The sequence below is a fragment of the Podarcis erhardii genome (assembly GCF_964252035.2).
Source record: "Podarcis erhardii genome assembly, chromosome: W".
NCBI classification, from domain to species: domain Eukaryota; kingdom Metazoa; phylum Chordata; class Lepidosauria; order Squamata; family Lacertidae; genus Podarcis; species Podarcis erhardii.
This window is the reverse complement of record NC_138506.1, coordinates 18,398,704-18,409,413: the sequence shown is the minus strand read 5'-3', so window position 1 is coordinate 18,409,413 and position 10,710 is coordinate 18,398,704. Positions and strand designations below refer to the sequence as shown.

The window sequence follows — 10,710 nt, the reverse complement described above, 5'->3', positions numbered from 1 at the left end:
AGAACTTGGGGTCGGGTGGGGAGCCCAACCCAACCCAGCTGTACCCACTGCCTCAGCTCCCCTCCTGCTGCCCAGCCTGCGCCCCCTCCTCCTCCCTGGTCCCTTTAGGCAGTGCTTAGTGTTTCATGAAGAATGAACACCCTAGAACTCTACTTGGCAGAATGGGGACAGATAGCTGAACTATGGAGAGCAGGCTAAGGCGTACGTGGGCCACAGTGGCTGCCCTTCCCCTTCTTGATGAGCATCAAGGCTGGGGGGACAGAGAAAGAGGTCCTGCAATCCCAGGACAGGCCAGGAATCCTTATGCCTGGTACCCACCAAGAGTAGCACATGCTCAGCTGCAGCAGAAGGGGAGAGCGTGGACTACTGCGCAGGGACTGAGAGCAGCAGTGGTGGTAGTAGGATGGGCAGGGGAATGACTGTCCTCCAACAGGGTCCCTCCCCAAGCACCCTGAACCTGCTGCCAATGCCCTGGAACCATGTGGAAAGCCAAGTGTGCAACCGTGTCAGGAGTCAAGAGGAAAAGGTGGAAAGGGCGAGGCACAGGGAAGGGAGCTGGCGCATGGCAAGATGGCACAAGGGGAAGGGCAGGCCTCTTCCCTCCCCACTTTGTCTCCAGTCACGCTTGGCACCTTTCGTAGTCATCCACCCCCAGCAGGAAGCCCAGGAGGAAGCCGATGGCACTCGGCAGAATGTTGGGCAGAGGCCGTAGCAGGAGGCTGGCGAAGAGGGTGGCTGCAGGGAAGCGAAAACATTTGCATGAGAGGAGGCGGGAGCAGGAGGAAGGCCAGCTCCCAGCCAGGACAGGCAGGCCTTACCTAGCATGTTGCCACTGACGTTGTTGCTCTCAGAGTATTTCAGCAGCTCCCGCAGGAAAGCCACCACGAAGCGGAACACGTTCTGGTGCGACCGCGGCAACTGGCAGATCACCTGCAAGACAGGAAGGGGCGGTTTGGAGTTTCAGTGCAGAGCTTTGCTAGAGGAGGGGCATGGATCACTAGCACGGTGTAGTTGTTATGTTTGCAGGTTTAGACCTGGCATTAAAAAAAGAATGTTTAAAATGGTGACCGGACTAGAACTCTGCTGGGAACTTTGGGGAATAATACAACTGTAGAGTCGGAAGGGAGCACGAGGGTTAACTAATCGAACCCCCTGCAATGCCTAAGGTGGGGCTCGAACTCAGGACACTGAGATGAAGAGTCTTATGCTCTACCAACTGAGATATCTTGGGGGAAGGGCCATAGCTCTGCAGTAAACCACCTGCTTTTCATGCAGAAAGTCTCAGGCTCCACCCCCAGCATCTCCCAGGAGGGTAGGGAACATCCCTTGTCTGAAATCCTGGAGAGCCACTGCTTGTCAATTTCGACAATACTGAGCTAGATGGCCCAGTATATGGCCGCTTCCTGGGTTGGAAATTCAAGCGAGGTTCACTGAAACAGGTGGGCTATTGTTACAAGTCCTGGTCAGAAAGCAAAAAGGCAACATGTGCGCACCCCACCCCCCTCCACAACCGAGAGGGATGGTTATCAAAGGAGACATCAGCAACCTCTGCAGTTAACAAGGCTTCCCAGACCAGACTAGCCCTCCTGCCAGTGTGCCGGTTTACTGGCTTTCAGGGATGTTTTAGTGGATTTCCTGTTACTCGCGGCAACATTTGGACTAGATGACTTTGGAAATCCCTTCTGATTCTATGCTTCTGTACACACCACAGACCAGCCAGGAAGAGATGGGGCTCTGGGGCCGACCTGGCGACAGAGGTGGCTGTCATGTGAGCACTCAAGGCAGCGCTGATACAGTTCATAGCAAAGGACTGGTTCTGGCACTGCCTCCAGGAAGATGAGCAGAGCTTCGGCCACCGAGTGGTCACTGCCAGCTATTGACAGCCTGGCAAGGAAAGTGTTCTGTCCTGTTACCTGCAGCCTGCCTCCTTCCCAGGCTGGTCCAAAGCAAGAAGCATGTGTCACGGCTAAAATGGCCGCTGTTTCTTTAATGCAAATAAAGCTGGGTCAGCATGACTCAGCAGCCTGCACCAAGTTATATATAGAGAGTGAGAAATGTTAGTTTGGCTGAGGCTGGTGTTTGGGTTGGTTGGTTGGTTGGTTGGTTGGTTAGTTAGTTAGTTAGTTAGTTAGTTAGTGTTGGTGTGTATAGTTATTCAGTCGTGTTTTGCACAAAGACTTTTAAGAATAAAACTCTGCACGGATATTCTCATGGACTCTTTTGGTGCCGACAAGGGTCCGAGGACCAGGCTGAGGAGACAAAGGGAGGTCAGAACCTTTTCCTCCTTTTTTGCTTTTTACAAACACTGACAGGTTATGGGCCCAGTGTTTCTGAGCATGTGCAGAGTGCAAAACGACTGACAGCATCTCAGCAGGGAGCTGATGAGTCCTGGTGGTGTATGAAGCCAGTGGCTGTGCGTTGGAGCAGTTGGTGACAAGCTGTAACTGTCTGCAGTGACGCTGGAGCGGCTAGGATCTGAGGATCAGCAAAGCACTCAGTGTCGGCTACTGGAACAGTTTGAACTGCTAGAGGACCACAGCAGGCGACTCACAGAGCGGCTACACCAGTTGCAGGACCAGGCGGGACCTGAGGGTCAACGGAGGCAGCTGCTAGAAGCCGGTGAGTGCCAGCCAGGACCATCCAGTTGGACTCTAAAGAGAGAGTCCGGAGAGATTGCTGGAGGCCCCACAGAAGGGGCTCAGCAAGCACCAGCAGAGATGGCAGATTTCCAGTCTTCCCAAGTTGTAAATATTGGGGGAGGCATCCCTTTTGAACTTCTCTCAGAAAACAACTGGCTGAGTTGGTCAATTAAAATGCAGCAGTTGTTAAGGAGAGATGGACTATGGGACTGTGTTGAAACTGAGGTTTTGAGATGGGACTCTGCTGAGAAAAAACGGCTAGATGAAAGGGCTCGTGCCCAAATTATGTTGTGTTTGAGCAACTCTCAGTTATTGCATGTAGCAAATGCCAGCACAGCGTTTGAGTGCTGGAATTTATTAAGGGCAATGCATATCAGAGAAACTGCTGGAACTATAATTTCTCTGACCAGAAGGCTGTTCAGGACTGTTATGAAAGAAGGTGAGAGTTTGGCAACTCATCTTCAAACACTGAAATCTCTGTTTCTTCTTTTTTTTTTTTTTATAAGATATTTATTAAAGTTTTCAGAAATAATACATCACAAAACAGAAAAAACAGAAAAACAAAAATAGAAAAATAGAAAAATACAAAAAATAAAAACCATTTAAAAAACAGAGTTTCCATTTACTTATTTTCCTTTAACCTCTTTTCCAGACCTCCTCATACCTCCCTTTCTTATATTCCAGTTCAGGTTGCTTGTTCAGCAAGTCCTCACTATTAATTCTCTTACTTATTTCAAAACCTTATTTTCCATAACTCTTAAGTATTACAGCTGAAAACCACTTAGTTTCTATCCAGCATCATTCTAGCATTCCTTAATTTTACAATATTTCTGCAAATTGTCTTTAAACTTCTTCCAGTCTTCTTCCGCCGACTCTTTTCCCTGGTCTCGGATTCTGCCGGTCATTTCTGCCAGTCCCATATAGTCGATCATCTTCATCTGCCATTCTTCCAGAGTGGGTAGATCTTGTGTCTTCCAATATTTTGCGATGAGTATTCTTGCTGCTGTTGTCGCGTACATAAAGAAAGTTCTATCCTTCTTTGGCACCAATTGGCCAACCATGCCCAGGAGAAAGGCCTCTGGTTTTTTCAAGAAGGTATATTTAAATACCTTTTTCATTTCATTATAAATCATCTCCCAGAAAGCCTTAATCCTTGGGCACGTCCACCAAAGATGAAAGAATGTACCTTCAGTCTCTTTACATTTCCAACATTTGTTATCGGGCAAATGATAAATTTTTGCAAGCTTGACTGGGGTCATGTACCACCTATAAATCATTTTCATAATATTCTCTCTTAAGGCATTACATGCCGTAAATTTCAAACCGGTGGTCCATAACTGTTCCCAGTCAGCAAACATAATGTTATGTCCAACATCCTGTGCCCATTTAATCATAACAGATTTAACCATTTCTTCCTGAGTATTCCATTTCAGCAGCAAGTTGTACATTCTTGACAAATTCTTAGTTTTAGGATCTAACAATTCTGTTTCCGATTTTGATTTTTCCACCTGGAATCCAATTTTCTTATCCAATTTATAAGCCTCCATTATCTGATGATAGTGAAGCCAGTCTCACACTTTGTTTTTTAGTTTCTCAAAACTCTGCAATTTCAATTTGTCTCCCTCTTGTTCCAAAATTTCCCAATATTTTGGCCAGTTGGACTCCATATTGAGTCTTTTAAAGGCTTTCGCTTCCATTGGTGACAACCACCTTGGGGTTTTGTTTTCCAGTAAATCTTTGTATCTTATCCAAACATTAAACAATGCTTTCCTGACAATATGGTTTTTAAATGCTTTATGTACTTTAACCTTGTCGTACCACAAATATGCATGCCACCCAAAAGCGTTGTTAAATCCTTCTAAGTCCAAAATTTCTGTGTTCTCAAGAAGCAGCCAGTCTTTCAACCAGCACAATGCTGCTGATTCATAGTAGAGTTTAAAGTCTGGCAGGGCAAATCCACCCCTTTCCTTTACATCAGTTAATATCTTAAATTTTATTCTGGGCTTCTTGCCCTGCCAGACAAATCTAGAAATATCTTTCTGCCACTTCTTGAAACAGTCCATCTTGTCCACAATCTGCAATGTTTGAAACAAAAACAACATTCTAGGCAATACATTCATCTTTATAGCTGCAATTTGACCCAACAAGGAAAGCTTCAAATTTGACCATATTTCTAGATCTTTTTTCACTTCTGTCCAACATTTTTCATAATTATCTTTAAATAAGTTCACATTTTTTGCTGTCATATTAATCCCCAAATATTTCACCTTCTTAACCACAGTCAAACCAGTCTCATTCTGAAACCTTTCTTTTTCAATTGATGTTAAGTTTTTCTCTAAAACTTTAGTTTTAAGCTTGTTCAATTTAAATCCTGCCACTTGACCAAATTCTTGAATTAACTCTAAAACTCTTTTAGTACTAGATTCTGGCTCCTGTAATGTCAAAATTAAATCATCTGCAAATGCTCTCAGCTTGTACTGTTTAACTCCGACCTGTATACCTTTAACCAACTGGTCTCTTCTAATCATATTCAGCAGGACCTCCAGGACCGATATAAAAAGCAATGGTGAGATTGGGCACCCCTGTCGTGTCCCTTTTTCTATCTTAAATTCTTTTTTTTAAAATATATTTTATTAGGATTTTTAAACATAAATGCAAAGATAAAAAACAGTATAACATATATCATAACATACTTTCTTAACATCTTTGGACTCCCTCACACCTCCCGCTCCCATTTGCATCATTGTCAATTCTTGCCCGCAGTTTATCACCTTATTTACACTCTTGTGTCAGATTCATTTAATTATAATCTATTAATTCTCCAATAGGTTTATAATTTTTCCTCAAACTTACTTATCATCTTAATTCCATCTAGTTTAGTGGTGCACAATTATTTATGATCTAGCATCCTTTCTTAACATTCAACCAAATTAGTGTTTTTTTAAATAAATCTTGAATTTCTTCCAATCTTCTTCGACCCTCTCTTCTCCCAGATCTCGGATTCTGCCAGTCATCTCGGCTAGTTCCATATAGTCCATCAGTTGCATCTGCCACTCTTCCAGTGTGGGTAGATCTTGAGTTTTCCAATTCTTAGCGATGAGTATCCTTGCTGCCGTTGTTTTTCTATCTTAAATTCTTCTGTAACCACATTATTTACAATTAATTTAGCTTTCTGTTCAGAATATATTGCACCTATACCATTTTCAAAGCCTTGCCCTACCCCCATCCCCTGTAGGTTCTTTTTGATAAAACTCCAAGAAATGTTGTCAAAAGCTTTCTCCGCATCCACAAATTCTTCAACTACAGCAGAGAGGTAAGTGTTATGATGAGACTGACCAAACCTACATTATCCTTTCAAGTTTGCCTGAAAGCTGGTTGCCTGTGATTAACAGCATGGAGAGTATGCGTCCCCGAGATCTGACCCTTGAGTATGTGTTTGGAAGATTGACCGAAGAAGCAGAAAGAAGGTCAGATAGACAGGCTGAACTCCAAGAGCGGAGGAGTTACAGCCGAGGGGGCCAGCAGCAGAATCTGCTAAAGGAGCAACGCCAAGGTTTGGACTTGACCATGGCGGTGAGGAGGTGCTATAGATGCAACCAACCCGGGCATCTCCAACGTCAATGCAGGGCAAGACTTCCAGGAGACGACGTGGAGCAGAGACAGCAATCGGCGCAGAAACGTAAGCAGAAGGGGTTCTCTTCAGGGAAAGAAGAATACGCGTTCTGCTCAGTTTGTTTCTGCATTTTCTAGAGAGGAGAGGCAGATACCTCGAGGAACATGGTTGCTGGACTCTGGGAGCAGCAGGATTATCTGCAACAGTCGGGAGGACTTTAAGACCCTGGGGAAGCCAGCTGATGGGAAAGACTCTATCTATCTTGCTGATGGTCGTAGAAGCAAGATTGATGGCCAGGGAACATGTTTCCTGCAGTGCTTGAACACTACTCTACCTGAGACTCTGTTTGTCAGCAGCTTGGACTATTGTTTACTGTCTGTAAGCTGTTTGATTAATGCAGGGTATAGTGTTAACTTCACACAGGATGGTTGTCTGATAAAGAATGGAACTCAGGTATGTGGCCATGCAAAGTTGGAAAATGGGTTATATGTAATGCAGGACAAGCCTGTTAAAGCAGCCAAGGTGGTTCAGGATAATTTGCCAGTTCATAAGGGGTGTGTACATGAACTGCACAGAAAACTAGGTCACGCCAATTTCTGTGTGCTTTCAGAGATGCAAAAGGTGTGCAAGAACCTAAAAGTAAATAACTGTAACTGTTTCCTAGATTGCAATGTATGTAAAATGGCCAAATCTAAGAGGAAGCCTGTGGCTTCTAAAAGTGACAGAGTATCTAAAGAGGTTTTAGAACTTGTCCATTGTGACGTGATAGGCTCTTTTCCACAGAAGACTGAAGGGGACACCAGATATGCTTTTCTGGTAATAGATGATAAATCACGTTTTAGTTGGTTGTTTTTGTTAAAGCAGAAATCAGAGTGTTTCCCCACATTCAGAGAATGGGTTGCCCAAGCAGAAAAGCTCTTTGCTCGCCCTGTTGTGCAGTTGCAGACAGATAGGGCGGGGAATTTCTGAACAAACAATTTGGGGCATGGTTGCAACGTAAGGGGATCACTCACCGTTTGGCTAACCCTTACAGCCCTGCTCAAAATGGTCTGTGTGAAAGACGTGGGGCTGTAATACAGTCAGTAAAGGACTGCCTGCTAGTGGATGCAGGACTGGGTCACAACCATAGGCTGTGGGGCGAGGCTTTTCTGACAGCGAACTTTTTGATTAACAGAACCTGGTCTAGCTCTATTGGGGTTCTTGGGCACATGTAAACATTCCCAAAGCTCAGCGCCAGAAAGGGGGCGCTAGAGCGCAGAAACTGCGGTTTGTGGGATATCAGTCCTATGGCAAAGGGTGGTGTTTCAATCTACGCCCAGGACACGTGGTTCTGTCACGAAGTGCAGACTTCGCTGACCAGGACAGATGGACTGTGATGCATGCCAACCCCCTGCAAGTAAGAGAAGAGGCTTCTTCTCAGCCATTGGCGGAGCAGGATGAGGAGGAGGCACAGATTTCCCCAAAAGATGTGGCAATAGATAATACTTCTCTAGAGGAAGAGGAAGAAGAGCCAGAGATAAGGGGGAGAGAAGAAGTAGTTGTCCCTAGGCACTCCCAGCGTTCAAACAAGGGTGTACCTCCTCAACGTTTGACCCTAGGAGGAGTGAGAGTATGCAATGTGAGTTGTGTGGAACCACAAAGTTATAATGAAGTCTTAGACTTACCCCCTGGAGAACGTGCTTTGTGGGAACAAGCTATGAAAGAAGAAATTGACTCTTTTAAACGTAACAAAGTGTTTGAGGTCATAATGCCGCCACCTGGTGGCAGAGTGGTGTCATGCAAGTGGGTTTACAAAAGAAAAACCCTTGCATCTGGGGAACCACATTTTCGAGCCAGATTACTAGCCAGAGGGTTCACTCAGATTAAAGGGGAGAGTTATGATGACTTGTTTTCTCCCACTGTAAAGAGTGAAACTTTTCGTTTAATGCTTTCCATTGCTGCTGTAAGACAACTAGCAGTGCACCATTTTGATGTTGATGCTGCATATCTGCATGCAAATTTAGACCATGAAGTGTTAATGAGACAACCCCCTGGGTTTGGAGAGCGGAATGGTGCAGTCTGGCGTTTGAAAAAGGCTGTTTATGGTCTCGTGGACTCTTTTTGTGCCGACAAGGGTCCGAGGACCAGGCTGAGGAGACAAAGGGAGGTCAGAACCTTTTCCTCCTTTTTTGCTTTTTACAAACACTGACAGCTTGGTCCTTATACATCTGGGCCCACCTTGCAAGTTTCCCCTTTTGGCGCAAGGTGGACCTTGAACCTGCAGCCCTGAGATTAAGAGTGTCACGCTCTACCAGCTGAGCCATCCCACTGTAATTATCCCACACCTCCCCTCTTGACGAAGCTGCCTGCAAAGCTGATCTGCCGAGGAAATGTCCTTCTGCAGGCATGGTTTCAATCCAAACAACAAATACTAGTGGTCAACTCCAAAAGTGCGGTCAAGAAACCCTGCTTGCCAAAGAACAATTGAATGCACCCTTGAAGCTCCTTTGCAGCCATGTCTTTACCTGTCTCCACACCTGACACCACGTAAGATGCTAGATGTGGGGCCTGCGGGCCTGTCAAGATTCTCCACCTCTGCTCTATCTAGCCAGGCTGATGTTTTCAAATGGGGGTTAAAGCTGTGAAGCTGTTTGGATGCATGACTGGACTTGACTGTGGGCATTTCATTGTGCTGTGTCCCAGAGCCTTAAGGATGGGGTGGCCTAGGAACCTAAGCCACTAGGTATATAAAAGTGAGGTCCACTCCAGCCAAGAGCGAAAGAAAACCACCAAGCAGCCCTGCTCCCCAACAATGTCCCCCAAAGAGGATACGGATCGTCTCAGGAATGCTGGTGTCCAGGCACTCAATCATCTCCTGCAGCTTGTCCTGCGTGCCCGGGGTCTGGAAGAGGTCCTCCTGAAGCAGAGTATCACCCATGCGTTAGGAAGGGATGAGGTACATCCTGGATAGCATGAAGAACAATCCAGCCCTGGGGTGCATAATGTGAGGTCGAGGAATGCCACAATGGAGAGAAGTCCAGCACCAAGAGAGCTGGCACAAGGGCTGAGAATTGTATCCCGCCTGCTTTCCACAGTAGCATTCCTACTACCCTTCTCCTGATTTGGGGCAATGGGAGAGTGAAATCATTCCCCGCTTCTTCTAGTGGCGAGTCTCAGAGAGCCGCTTTGCTAGGGATAGACAGACAATGGTTGTGAACACTTGGGTTCTTCTGAGCTGCTCTAAGGAAGACCGTATGCTGGATGTCCCACCCGCTGCCGCTCCACCAAGGTGCCACTATACTCACAGCAGGAGCTTGTAAGAGCGAGTCGGTAGCTAAGATATAAATCAATTGTGGCGTTTGGAACCTGCACACCCCAAAACTGGTACTGGATTCCAGCCAACACCCATCATTTCAATGGTACCGTCCCCCTCAGCTCACCTGGTGGCAGGCATTCTCGAAGAGGTGGTCCACCAAAAGCCAGATCTCCTTGGCCGCTCAGTGGAGTCATCACCATCCTGGGGTACGATATCCAGAAACTGCTTCTCCTGGCATGAGAGCCTGACAGAATGTGTGCCTGTATGCATTCTTTCCTTGCTCCAGCTGGGTAGACAAGTCTTGCCCTCTGAGGCCACAACTAGGGCTGGGCGATAGCTGGCTTTCAACACGGTGATATATCACTAGCTAAACATTGCAATACACCAATATATCAAGATGTCTGAAATAAGATGGAGCTATGTAGAGGCATTGGCTGGCTTCACGCTTTTCCCCGCATTGTGATTTTTGCTGCCCCCTGCAGCAGAGCAGGGGAAAGCTGAACCGGCAGAGTCCACAGGGGCTGCAGGAATCTCGAGAAGCAGACTTCCGGGTTAGCACCTCCGGCAATGGCGGAATTCCTCTGATCGTGAGGAATTTGCTCCGTGGAATTCAGGGTCTGGCCACCACGGCAAAGGTGGAGACCCACTAAAAATTGCAGGCGGGAGAAGTCTGTGAACGTGGGATTCAGCTGGCACCTTTTGCGCCTCCCCTACTCGCGGGGAGACCCGGTTTCGGGGATCTGGAGCGATGTGGGGTGAGCGGCGCGGTGCTTCGAATTGACTGCTTCTTTCACGGAGTGAAGCCGCATTGCTGTTGCCGGAGAGCGCTGACTTTTTCCTGTGGACAATTTGACTCTAAACAACTACCCGTGAGTAGAACGGAAAATTGGATTTTTAAATGTCTTAATTTGGCACTGAAACGGGGAGGTTTCAAACAGGAAGTCCGCCTTCCCCTTTTGTAAATAGATTGAAGCAAAGAATTTGCAAGCTAAAGTTTTGGAAAGTCCTATGTAAAGGAATAAACTTTCATCGGCTAAAAGCATTAAACCCCCCCTTGGAGGCAGGAGAAGAGGGGGGAAATTTTGGATCGTGTAAGCCTGCAGGAGAGAGTGAAGAAAGTTGGATCACCACCGATCTGAACCTGGAAACGGTCTGCTAGTAAG

General features: G+C 46.3%; 1 pseudogene across 1 annotated transcript; it reads right to left on the bottom strand.

Annotated features, from left to right (window-relative positions):
• Positions 1 to 619: 619 nt before the first annotated feature.
• On the bottom strand, positions 620 to 9,817 carry LOC309333169 (inositol polyphosphate 5-phosphatase OCRL-like; annotated as a pseudogene). The gene is made up of 5 exons (XR_014161638.1): positions 9,672 to 9,817; positions 9,064 to 9,148; positions 1,746 to 1,873; positions 819 to 930; positions 620 to 735 (listed from the first exon to the last, which is right to left on the bottom strand). The product of XR_014161638.1 is annotated as an inositol polyphosphate 5-phosphatase OCRL-like (transcript).
• Positions 9,818 to 10,710: the final 893 nt, after the last annotated feature.